Genomic DNA, 13,364 nt, shown 5'->3' on the forward strand with positions numbered 1-13,364 from the left:
TAATAACAAAACTTCATTAAGATATTTGGGTGAAGTCATGGTTTTGGAAATGGATCTTAATAAAATGTTGGACTTGAAGGTATAGATTAATTCTGTAATAAAAATTATGAACTGTATAAGTTTTCGTTCTCATACAAGTAATACAGAAAATGGAAAGTATTGAAAAACAAGAGAAAAAAGTATAAATAAGTTCCTGGTAGTTGGAGAAAATCATACAGAACGCTGGGTTCAGTGTTGTCTCCTTAAATGACACATTTTCATCACATTCAAAATGCAACTGAGAAATTCATGGTAGAAGTTTAAAATAAAAGGTGGACGTGCAATCCAGTCTTTAATGTTTACTGCAATAGTTTATAAAACTATATTGATAATGTTCACTTAACTAAATTTAACTAATCTAAAAATTCTAAATCTTTTTCAAAACCACTGAATCTCTTTTTAGGCTTTACTTAGACATATAGAATATTTATTACACATATTTTTCAAAGGTATGGAGTTGCACTATTTATTTGGACAGTTTAATATGCCATGAAGATAATATTTGATTTTAACTTATCAAGAAAGCAAATGTTAAAAAATTGGTTTCATTTTCACAAGAAACATTGATGAGAAGATTAAAAAGGAACAAAGAAAATATCATATTTCATTAGCGTTCTTCAATAACATTTTCATATAAGGATAATAAAACTTGTCCTAGAGTTACATATTACTCGTGAGTACAGGATTTAAAAATTCAACAGATCTATAAAACCTTGTGTATACTACTATATTAGTTTATCTGTGGAAGCTTTGTTGCTATATTAGTATATTATATATTTTTTAAAATTCCTGTAGGAATAAAGCCCTTCTCTTCCAGCATAACCCACACTATATTGATTAGCATTAATAATGAAAATTTAGCTCTCTAGACAGGTCCACACTTGCCAAATGTCAAGTGGTTCTAATTGTTTTGAATGTGTTTTTCAGCGTGCCAGCCATTATCTTCATCTAGCTAATTTCCGCCTCAATTCTTGTCTTGAAGAAGTGCTGTGTCATGTTATGTCCTTGGAAATAAAGACATTAAAACCTAACAACAGCCACTCTCATTTAATTTATGAACAGAATGCTTTCTGAATGAAGACATCACGTTTATTGCCTGAAGCTTTGTAAAGTGACTGAGAAATTCATTTCCTCTGGAACATTAAATAACCAGAAGGAGCCAGGAAATTTGAAGCATCATGTGAATTGACGGAGAGTGGGTAAAGATGTTCCTAGAGTGGTGGGTTAGAACACACCGACTGGAACAAGATGGGAAATTTAGAACACATGCAGATACATGAGAGAAAATTTTAACTCATTTTAACAGATGACATTTCAAATAGTAGAAGCAAAATCAAAACAGTTGGCCCTCAAACAACAGATCAACACACGATCTAAATAAATCAGAAATCTAAGAGCACCAGATCAGAAAGGGAATGGAATAGATGAGAGTGAATTACAGCATAACCCCGGATTCAAAATCCAGTAGAAAAGATTGAACAATTACTGGAGGGAATTTGGCAGCTTTTTTTTTCTTTTTCTTTTTCTTTCTTTCTTTCTTTCTTTCTTTCTTTCTTTCTTTCTTTCTTTCTTTTTCTTTCTTTCTTTCTTTCTTTCTTTCTTTTCTTTCTTTCTTTTCTTTCTTTCTTCCCTTCCTAGCTTCCTTCCTTCCTCCCTTCCTTCCTTCTTTCTTTCCTTTTTCTTTCTTTCTTTCTTTCTTTCTTTCTTTCTTTCTTTCTTTCTTTTTCTTTCTCAATATTATTTTTACAAGTACTTGTGTATGCACAGTGCTTGAGATCAAGCAGGCAGAATTCTGTCCTAGAATGAAAGGCAGGTGGTTGGGAATTTTCTGGAAGAAACTATAATAAAAGTTGAAATAAGAAAAACTAAATGATTAACAAGGAAATGTATTACTTTGAAGAGCCAATTTTCATTAAACCAAGCTTCTAAAAGTAGAGAAAATACCAATAATCGGTAGGCAAACAATGCAAAGATAGTTTGCCATAAAAGAAATGCAAATATGCTGAAATACACGAAAGAGACACAATTCACAGTAAAAGAGATGTTAATAAAAAATTTCAAAGAAAGCATTTTTAACTATGATACTGAAATAAAATGTAACATATTTGATTATATAAGCTAATGGAGAGAAAAACACACTTACGTTTGATGGAGATTTATAATTTTCCACTCTTATGAATGGTGACTAGAATTGTATTTATTTTATCAGTTTTAAGCATCTTAAATTTTCTTGGAAAAATAACTTTACCATATAAAATAAGAGTACACACACACACACACACACACACACACACACACACACAATCTTTTCCCTTCTTTTCCTCCTTTTCCTATCCCAGTAGTCATAAAGAAAGTCAAAGAAAATGCCTTGTCCTATTCTTCATTTAAAGAGGATACATAGATTATCACATTATTAAATGTGTTCATTTTATATAATTTAAGTTTGCTTATTTTATTTTATTTCTTAGTGAGTTTTTTATATCAAGATCATTAGATATATATTCCTTGTAGAAGTATATTCTTTTGGAATTTGGGTAGCAAATTGTATACATTAAATAAATTATAAGCCATTTTGAAACTAAAGAAATTTTACATCTCTTCATCCATTTGTCTTTAATCTTTTAATTTGGCCATTTGTATTAGATTTCTTTAGTAGGTCCAGAACTTTCTGGTAGAGAATGAGTTCAGGTTTTCTTATATTTGTTCATATATTTTTAGAAAATCTTTATGAGTTCATCACTGAGTTTGACCTGTGATATTATCTTCTGCAAACTGAAAAACTGTAAATTAGCTCTGCATTGTAACACATTTCCTGTGATTATGAATTAAAATGCAACCTATATTGTATTTTTGTTATGGTGGTGGTTGATGTTGTTACGGGGGATAAAACTCACAACCTTGGGCTTGCCAGACAGGAGCTTACATCACTGAGCTTAGTCCCCTGCCCTCCTGTGTTGTATCCAATCATCTTTGACTTATTCCTCATCATCCCACTGTAATTACTAAAATAACCTTTATAAAAAGCTTAAAGTGTGACCTAACTTCTGTAGTACTTCAAAGAACCTTGATACGTAGAGATTCTGTACAGGCTCATCAGTCACCAATGATCTCTCCCTTAAAAATTTTTCACTACTATATATTAAAGCTTTCATTATTTTTCCATTTACTTTCTGAAAATGTGAGCAATAATTTAGGTAGATTTTATAAAATATATTTTATAGAGTTAACTAAAATGAGTATGATAAAATAATGTTTATTGATTTTTTAAAAACCCAAAACAAGTCTTTATTTAATTTTTTTATTGGTACCAGTGATCGAATTCTTTATTTAATTTTAATAAGGAAGGGAAGACCCAGCAATTGGATGTGGCCTATAAAATGTGAGACGCCTTACAAATATAAAGATCTTCAGTTTTTATTTTACAATGGCCCCATGTAATATGACAAGTTTAAATTTTAACAAAAACTAAATTGAAAATTCAAAAAATATTTCTTAAGAAGATAGCTATGTGATTAGGTGTTATATGGAAATTCTACTATCTGAGCAAACAATCTGATAGAAATGACACTGGAAAATTTCATTTTTTGACAGTACAAATAAGAGCTCTATATTAGATCAATTATGCAAGTAATAAATAATGAAAATTAAACACAAAATGATTATTTCATGTACTACAATATAAATTTACTAGGTCAATCTTAAGTACAGCCAGAAATGATCAAATCATATGAAAAGTACTGATATATTTATATTTATTTCCTTTGAAATTTCACATATAAAACTCATAGTAATTTTGTATTAGAGAAATCACAAATATACCCACTTTTAGGGAACTGAAAATATTTACAGAGTTAATTTAGATTTCATATATATATATATATATATATATATATATGTATGTATTCATCATTAGATGGAAATTTTTGTCCTTTAATAAATATTTTTCTCCTGATAAGAAACATGAATTCAAATGTATATTTGGTTATCATGTACATAATATGTTTAACACATACAGTTACTATACAAATATATATATCAGAGGTATTCGTGAAAATGATGATAATGATTAAATGATTTATGATATTTACAGGCTATATTACAAAGTGATGTTTTTACAGATGTTAATGTTCAATGTCTTTCAATAATGTGAGGTAGATAGAATAAATATTAACATTAAATATGCTTTCAATGTAACTTTACGTTTCATCTATATATGAACTTCCTCAAGCTCCTCTGATCTTGGCAACCAAAATCCTCCTATCATCTATACTGCACTTACTTCTCGCTTCCCTGTAGATTGCCTCTTCCTTATATCCAAAACTTTGAGCTATGGATTTTTCCCTAATGTTCTCCACCAGAGGTCTGCATAAGGAAATGAAGCTCATGGTGTTACATGTGCTGATTGAAAGTCGAGTAAGAATACTTGTGAATGACACTGTATCCCCATGGGTGATTTTTTGTATGCACCTATAAGTGTGTTGCCAAAAGATTTCTTCCTGACAAATCATAAGTCCCAGTTTATTGCTCAACCAACAAGCTGATAAACTGCTCAATGAAATGGGAAATTAGTAAGTATTAAAGATTTTTACCTGCCATGTGGAAAGAATATCACTTATAAACTATGTTTTCAGATGCAATGTTTGTTAACAATGTCATTACTCCATAGACTCTGAGCTTATTCAGAGGCAACTAATTGGACATTGCTTTTTTGTACTCATTTATATTTTATGGATATATCATTCTTAACAACTTTTATGAAGATCATATGTTCCAATGACTCCAAAAGTCATAATGAGAGAAAATTAAATAAATATAAACCTAAATAACACATGAATAGTATGAGGAAGGCAGGAAATATTTCTGTTAACCATTAAATGAATAAACATTTGTGTAATGAAGATTGCCACTGGCAGTGATTGCTGATGAAATAGAAATGATTTTGAACAAAATTAGTGAATTAATAATTGTGTAACAAGTTCCACCGAGACTTATATGTACATCTTGCCAGTGGCAGAATTTGGAAGAACAGAAAAAAGAGAGTGAGAGGAAACTATGAAGTAAAGGAGAGGGGTAACCAGAGCCACAAAGGCCTCTTGCACTGTATAGAGGACAGATATCTAATTTGCATACCAGTCCTGTACTAAACAAGTGCACTCAACACATATGTGAGTCAGCATCCAGTGAGAGCTTTGTTCTAAAGAGACAGTTTCTGTTCTCCTTCTCCTTAGAAATCTATGACCTAATCCATTCTACACACCCGAGTGTCCACTCTTAGTATGTTTAATCCTGTTCAGAAACACCTGTTCATTGATATTTAGCAACTTTTTATTCTAAACACAGCCAGCCCTTCTTATTCAAGCATGTAGCTATTCTAATGGATCTAAATACATGTTGGTTTTTAAATTGTTTCTCCTCAGTCCCCTCTGGGTTTGCCTTTGGTGAATTGGAAGTCTGGTGTTAGCATCTTGTTTAAGCATCTTCTAATTTCCCCTCTTATTTTTTTTTTTTTAATTTTAGCTTAATCCCTATGTTGATTGTTGTAAATTATTTACAGTGAGTAGTTATCTAGTTACTATTTGGAACTGTTAGGAAATGTCTACCCCTCAAACTTGTCTTCCAGACGTAGCTGGATTCTGGGTTTGAGTCCTTTGCAAGATCTCACTTCTTCTATTTAACTAGAAATGGAAAGTTCCTGCCTACTTGGCCCAGTACTTGTTCTTTGGCCCTGGCATATAATATTGTTTGTGACTCTGGAGGAATCTCAGTTTAGGTATATCAGAAAGAACAGCTGATCTGAACAATTATGTCACCTTGACTAATGTAGTACAATCAGCAATAACAGTAACATCAAAAACAGCCTAAACAATGGTAAACTGGTAACTATTAATTTGCTAACTTTAACCCTATGAACTAGATTATACAAAAGAAATTTAAAAGGAACCAGTACATTGCATACAGTAATTATGCCCTCAATACGGAGATTTTACCTTCAGGGGAGAAATTTTAATAGGAGTTCAGAGGGAAGTTGAGAAGTAGAGAAGAGAGATTAGACGCAAGGCTGGAGGACACACGGAGGTACCCAAAATTTGGGAAATTGGTGGAGAAGACAGGAAGGAAAGAAGGAGGAAATAAACTCAAGAGCAAAACAGAAAAACTTAAATGAGAAGGGAAGCAAGAGAGGCAAGAGGAAGAAAGGCAATAAAGGACAAGAAAAAAAGAAGAAAAATGAGAACAAAGCTTTGTAAATAAAGGGGGAAGGGAAGGAGAACAGAGAAAAGAATCTTGTGATTATTTTGTATAAGTAAAATGTACCAATAAAATAAAAAGTTAAAAGGAAAAGATATATTTTAGCTACGAAGCACTTCCAAAGGTCAACTCTGTAACACTGATTCACACCTCCCCTGGAGAAAGTCTACTAGCTTTGGGATGTCATGATCTTCAAAGTTAGAAGTTTCCCCGAAAGACAGGGAATTTCGGTATTACAAACCAATTTGACTTTCATCTTTTTTTGAATGGCTATTGGCAGACTTCCTATTTTCTCATCTATAAACATTTACAGTTCTATCATCATCAGAGCCAGAAAAATATGAAGTTAAGCTGCTTGACTAATTGACTGGCATTAGCTTAATTAAACATATTAAGATCTGGATTGATAGTCACAGAGTGACTGTAACATGGAGAATGTTCATTTCTTTAAATTTTTGTGCCTTTAACTTACAGGATGAAACTGAACTTAAAGTTATTATTTTCAAAAATTTGACACGGGATATCATTGTTAATTGCACCATAAATTATATGTTAAACAATGAATAAAAATTTTGAAAGATTTGTAAAAATACTTATAAGGGTAACTCCATTATAATTTGTGTTTTTTCACTTTAGAGCACATTGATGAAAAAGGGATTAGCTTTGGAGAAATTCTCTGCTGGAAAGTTCACATGGACACTTTATTTCATTTATTTTACGATGTTCTATAAATACTGGAATACAACAATCTTGGAGAAATTTCAGAGAATTGAAAAAAGTAGTTTGGAAATGATTTTATAATCCTATAAATACAAAATATAAAGTATAGTTGTGTATAGAAGCGGGAAATTTAGTGAATAATTTACTGTAAACTGTGTACCAGTGTCTCTAAGAATGCAAACAAAGTCAGATATTTCACAGAATGTAGTACTAGAGGAAACAATTTCAATGAAGATAACTTTATACTTGGTTTGCAAATGAAGTAATTATCATCATAAGTGATAAAACGTCAAGGATTTGTTGATACTACTGGGATTAGGAACAAAGTGTAAAGAGATTAGACAATAAGCAGTGAATTTATATTAAACAAAAAATTTAAGTTTCCTTTGTGCTTCTTAATTTTTTAGGCTCATTCCATTTCTACAAAATCAGGAACTGATATGGAGTGTGTAAGACTGATTTATGTGACTAGTTATGCTACTGTACACCTGAGGATGTATTAGTTTGTTTCTTTTCAGTTTTCCATAAGGAATTTTTAAATCTATAGTGAGAGGAGACAGAATTTATAACTTCATTTATTCTAAAGTTGCTGATGAGTTATTTGTTTTCAAATCACAGGAACCACTTAAGTGTGGTTAATTCTTCCTTTGCAGATTTCATTAGCTAGATTTTAGTATAATGCTTTAGTATAATTTTATCTACTATATTTTAGTACAGTGGAAATTCAACCAGTTTGAATGGAATTTTAAGCACATTTTATAGTCTGTTCATAAGAGAGAACTGTGTATATTTTTTACAGTTATTGAATTAAAATCTCTATACTTGCTATTATGTTTGATAATTCTTTGGCAACTGTTGCATGCTTGTGAACTACAATGTAATAAATTGAATGAATTATTATTTACATTCTAATGTAGACTTTATTTATTAGATATGAGTTCGTTTGAGAACTTTTAAATTTAAAATCATGGATATAAAGATAAAGTTTTAAAAAATTATTTTGTTCATATGTATTTTCTCCAAGAACGTATGATGACATAATAAATATTAAACACGATATAACAAACAATGAAGCAGGATACTATAAAAACTTACTGTGAAGGTCAATACTATGATAAATGAAGTAAGTCTACATAATGGATCTTTTAAGTGAGTATATTACTATTTTGGGTTAACACATAATATGATTTTAATTGAAATATTAATTCAATTGGTCAATAATTATCTTAAAACAAGAAATTTCACATGCATAGGAAACTAATTTAAATCTGACTGCCCAGGTATTGATAAGTCTTCAAAATAAAGGGCTTCCATCTTTTATTCACTTAGCATGCGTGCTCACTCTGTGAAACTATCCCGGCTTACAAGGTTCTTAAAAGGTTCTTAATCATGTTAAAGAAAGCATTCCATGTAGATCAAGATAATATTCTGCCTTTTAAAATAAAATACTCAAATTATCCCAGTCCCATTGAAAAAGTGAAATCTATGGCACTTGAGTTCCAATTTTACAATATTACATCTCTGCTGAGCTGAGACACTGTCACAGTTGGTGTGGCTGGGATGTTTGTCTCAGGGAACGTGGGGAGAATTCTTGAACAATGAAAGTGGACTTGATTATGAGAGGGAATGGAAATTAAATTAATTGTATTTTATAAAATCAAATAGTGATTTTGATCCTAAATATTTATCCCAAAATACATCCATCCATTTTTTACTCTAATCTTTCAAGTTTCTTGTTTACAGTACACATAATGATGACCCTGATGTCAAATTTAAATGGAGAGTACAGAGGAATACTAGTAGAAGATATACAGATATCCTCCTGCCAGTGAATTTTTTTGTTTGTTTGTTTGTTTTCTTCCCTCACATAACCGAAATCCACCTAGGATACTCAGTGAGCCTGTATCTGACAAAACCAAAATCGTCTTATCTCAACTTTATTTTTTTCTTTTCATGGCAACTGGAAAGTCATTGACTTAACTTTTTTATTGTAGTGAGAAATATTTTATAGCTGATAGGTTGTCAGATATTTTTGTGGTACTAGGATTGAACCCAGGGCAAGACACATCCAAGGCATGTATGCTGCCTTTGATCTGTGTTCTCAATTGCCCTTCTCTACAAGTTTGTATTGAGATAAAAAAAAGTCTCATTAAGTTGTGAGGCTGACCTCCATCTTGCAATTCCCTGGCTTCATTTTCCAAAGGAGCCTGGTACTGGGCTTGCTCCCATAGATGCTTTGTGAATAATCAAATATATATTACAGAAAGAATAAAGAAAACTGGTAGGTGATGCTGAGCTCAGGAAGAAAAGATTTAAATGTATACCTCATCTTCAAAGCATGAACGTCTGGGTTTCTGCTTTTATTGTGCAATCAAATTTGGCCGTAAGATCCATAATCACTTTTGAGTAGCATATGCCAATGTTGTACAGTTCCTCTATAAACCATAACAAGCAGGGGAGACGTCTGTCGAATACAAATGGTATTTTGACTGAATTAGCATATGCTAGTAGGCAAATAATTCTCTCATCCTTTAATTACAGATTTTGATGATTTCTCAAATATAACCAAACCATCAAGGAACCATATGTTTCAAAGGGTTAAATGTACCACAAATGGTAATAGGAAGTCAAAGCTTTTAGTAAGAAAGTTTATGCTATCCAGAAATTATTCTTGCGACCAAAAATAAAATGCAGCAAGAGAATGAAAAGCTTTTCTTTCTTTTCTTTTTTTTTTTTTTTCATGAAAGTAATTCATCTGAATACCACAAGAGAAATTTGGGTAGAGAATAAGCAAATGTATAAAATCTATGCAGCAAAAAATTATAATATAAAAGCAATGCATAAGAAAATGTAATAGTTAAAAATAGGATGGGTAGAAAAAAATAGTCTGATCATACTTACATGTTACTGTTTAGCAAAAGTAGTAAGTGAAAACTATGCAAATGTCAAGTTAAATGACTGAGACAAAATTTTTAAACTGTATAGAAGTCAAGATGTATAAATGTAAAAAAGGAATTAAGAAGAGTTGGATGATCGTGTGCTCACTGCGACGTTGTTAGTAGTTAAAATTCCACTATCAACACATAAATATTAAATTAACGTGGGCTCAGCTGTCACTACCATCCTAAACAAGAAATGATCATTCCTTGATGATCAGACAAATGAGACTTAACAATCTGAATTAGCTAGTAGATTTAGCCAAAGGGCGCTCAATGTTGAACTTGACAGGCATTTAGATGAAGCCATGACTTTGTGGGAGTGGATGTAGAAGGGTTTATGAGAAAAAATGTGAATGTAACCATCACCCCAATCTAAAATGTTTTCCTTACAAAGAGTAGATGAATGGAGCAGTATCTGGTGGGAAAAACCAATTGAAGAGATGTATATTTACACTTGGAATCAGGTATAAATTTGTGTGATGGTAGAAATGATTCAGTAGAAAAGAAAAACTGATGTAGCAAAGAAAGGCATTGATTTCTACAGCGATTTCTTTTGTGGTGGCAAGTGGGGATCTTGTTCAAATTATAGGCTGGCTAGCAAGCATTTTGTGTCAAGTACAGTTAAATTATTTGACTATAAAATTAATGAGTAAGATGTGGGATTTTAACGTTCTACCCTTTTAATGAAGTGTAGAACAACTAGGATTTGGCACGTGGTGACTTGTTCCAATATCCAGTTCTCGTGTCCTATGCCGTAGCATCTCAACGCATACACATATTTTGAGAAAAAGTCCCCAGAAGTGGTTAATTTAAAATTACATGTTAAAAACAGTTATATGTTCAGAATAGGCCTCCAATCAACAGAACTGGTGTTTATATATTAGGGAAATTTGTACATGCACAAGAAAGATTCCAGAAACTTGCACAGAAAGACTGTGAATGTTCTAAAAGCTTCTTGTAAAAATTCCTCTGATTCTTACCATGCATTTCTAGCCTCAAGATAGTGAGAAAATAAATTGCTCTTATTTAAGCCATCTGTAGCAGTTAGTGATGGCACTCCCAGCAAATTAATAAAGGACGGAAGTTATTTGACAGTAATAACCACATCTCATGGGACATTTATTATCCTGTCCAGCAATTGTTATCAAGGTTACTAAATAAGCATACACTGAAGTGCCACGATACGAATAAATACAAATGGGTGGTTTAACTATGGCTTAGGTACATTGTGTTTAATTACAGTTTACTGCTCCTCAATATATTGAGCAACACATTTATTAGTTATGATACAGAGAATAAGACATGGATTATACAGAATGAACCAGACAGGTCTTCTTTTAGGTAAATGTATAATAATAATAATGTGAGGCAGGATAAGAGAAATCTGACATTTTATATACTCCTCTAAAGGCAAGACAGTGCCTGATTCTCTATTTCCAGAAGGTTTCAGAACCAATAAATTAATATTTTAAAAAATCCTCTCTTGGGCTCGTGTGAAACCGTTCATAAAGTGTTTTTCATTACAGACATGATTCATAATCTGAAAGAATTTATCTTTAATTTATGTGCACACACTTGTATCTCTTCTACCAAGGATGTTGAGGAAAAAGAATCAAACAATTGAGTATGGCATTTAACTTAGCTGTGATTAATATGCAACCAGTGAATCAAAAATCTTGCATATAACATCCCTTTAAGTAATAATTTGCCTTGTTTTCATGCTAGCCATGCAACCGTAGGATTTAAAAGTTTAACAGCAAATTTACAAATTTCATCATTTTAATACATTGCAATTCATTTCTCTCCACAGTTATTCAATGCGGTGTATCTTTGTGCAAGACAGGAATCACTGTCTTTGTATTCTCATTTCAATCACTTTTTAAGTGCTACACTACCAAAAACTTTAATTTTTATTAATGCTAAAAAACCTGCTGAAAGCAAATTTGCTCATGCGTTCCTTTTGCAAATGTCTTCTTATTCCTTGCCATTAGCTGAGTTGACAATTTAATCTGACTGTAAGTCTGTGAAAAATGCTGGCTGAGAATATGCATGATCTAAGGCATTCCTTTCCTTTGTAGCAGACTGTGTGCTGACCCTGGGCAAATCTAAGTTTAGCAGAATCTTTATTTAAATTCTCTATATCATAATCATGGTTGGAATATGCTGAAACACAGCTATTCAATGTAACCTCTGCAGGGAAGCTTATCTACATAATTTCTCACCTTGCAGAATATTATAAAGGGACTGCTAGAAGATATCATAGATTTTAAATTACCGAATATTTCTGGATATTTCTATTTTGTAAGAAAAAAGTATTTCTTTATGTTTGGGAGAAAAAGGGATATGAAAATAAAAGCAAGGGAAGAAAGAAAAAAGGAAAGACAGTTGTACATAAATGTACAGGAGAATTTTAAGTAAATTTATCTAGCCTTAGTTATAAATTGACCTTCTTTGTATGTAATTCTATAAATTCTTACTATGTTTTCCTATGTCAAATTAACTTCAATTGAAAATTTGTAAAAATTTCTTTATGAATAATATACTCAAATTTACCTAGAATTTGAATGTAAATAAATCAAAAACTTTCGCACTATGGTACCTGAGGCTCTGCAAATTTCTTTTCTTGGTTTTTAAATTTTAAAAATAATCTATTTAAAAAGAATGAGATATTCCTTATTCCAAATAAATCTCCAGTATATATGTAGCCACTTTCCTATCTATCTATCTATCTATCTATCTATCTATCTATCTATCTATCTATAATATCTCAAAAGGTATATATTTGCTTAATGCTAATTGTTAGAAATTATGGACAAAAATTCTTTCTCTAAATTTTCTGTGTATATCCATCTGAATATATACATGTGTGCATACATAATGCATATATATATTCATTACATATTCTTGTCACATTTTTAAAAAATTTAAAACATAGTTGATAAAAAAGTTATATTGAAGGGAAATTATTTTTTAAAACTTTCATTTGTATTATTATTTGTTTAAACTGTCATTGCAGAAATCCCATTAAGCTGCTATCAATTTTGTAACATTCAGTTAAGTTAAATCAATCTGGAGAAAATTAGCCTAACTCTAAACAGCTTAGAATATGTTAACCTGGCTGTACCTCAGTTCAAATAGCAGACTGAATTTCCTTCACTCTCTTCCAAGTCAGGATCCTGCTGTACTAAGTGTCCCCCACCACGGCTTACCTAGCAAAGGCCCAGAGCACCCCCTAAACAGGCCACCCTGAATACTAAGCGTTTACGTATTGACCTGCAAAGATACTTATTCCCACCACCGCAGGGAAGAGAGGCATGATTCTGTCTACACTTAAACCACCATGTCAGTGGTGTTTGCATAGGTTCCCCTCTCACTGAGTTTCTCCTGGAAGCTGCTATCACCACAAATTCCAGCTCTGAA

This window comes from Cavia porcellus, unplaced genomic scaffold (assembly GCF_034190915.1).
Source record: "Cavia porcellus strain 051 isolate PalLab524CR breed Dunkin Hartley unplaced genomic scaffold, mCavPor4.1 scaffold_11, whole genome shotgun sequence".
Taxonomy (NCBI): domain Eukaryota; kingdom Metazoa; phylum Chordata; class Mammalia; order Rodentia; family Caviidae; genus Cavia; species Cavia porcellus.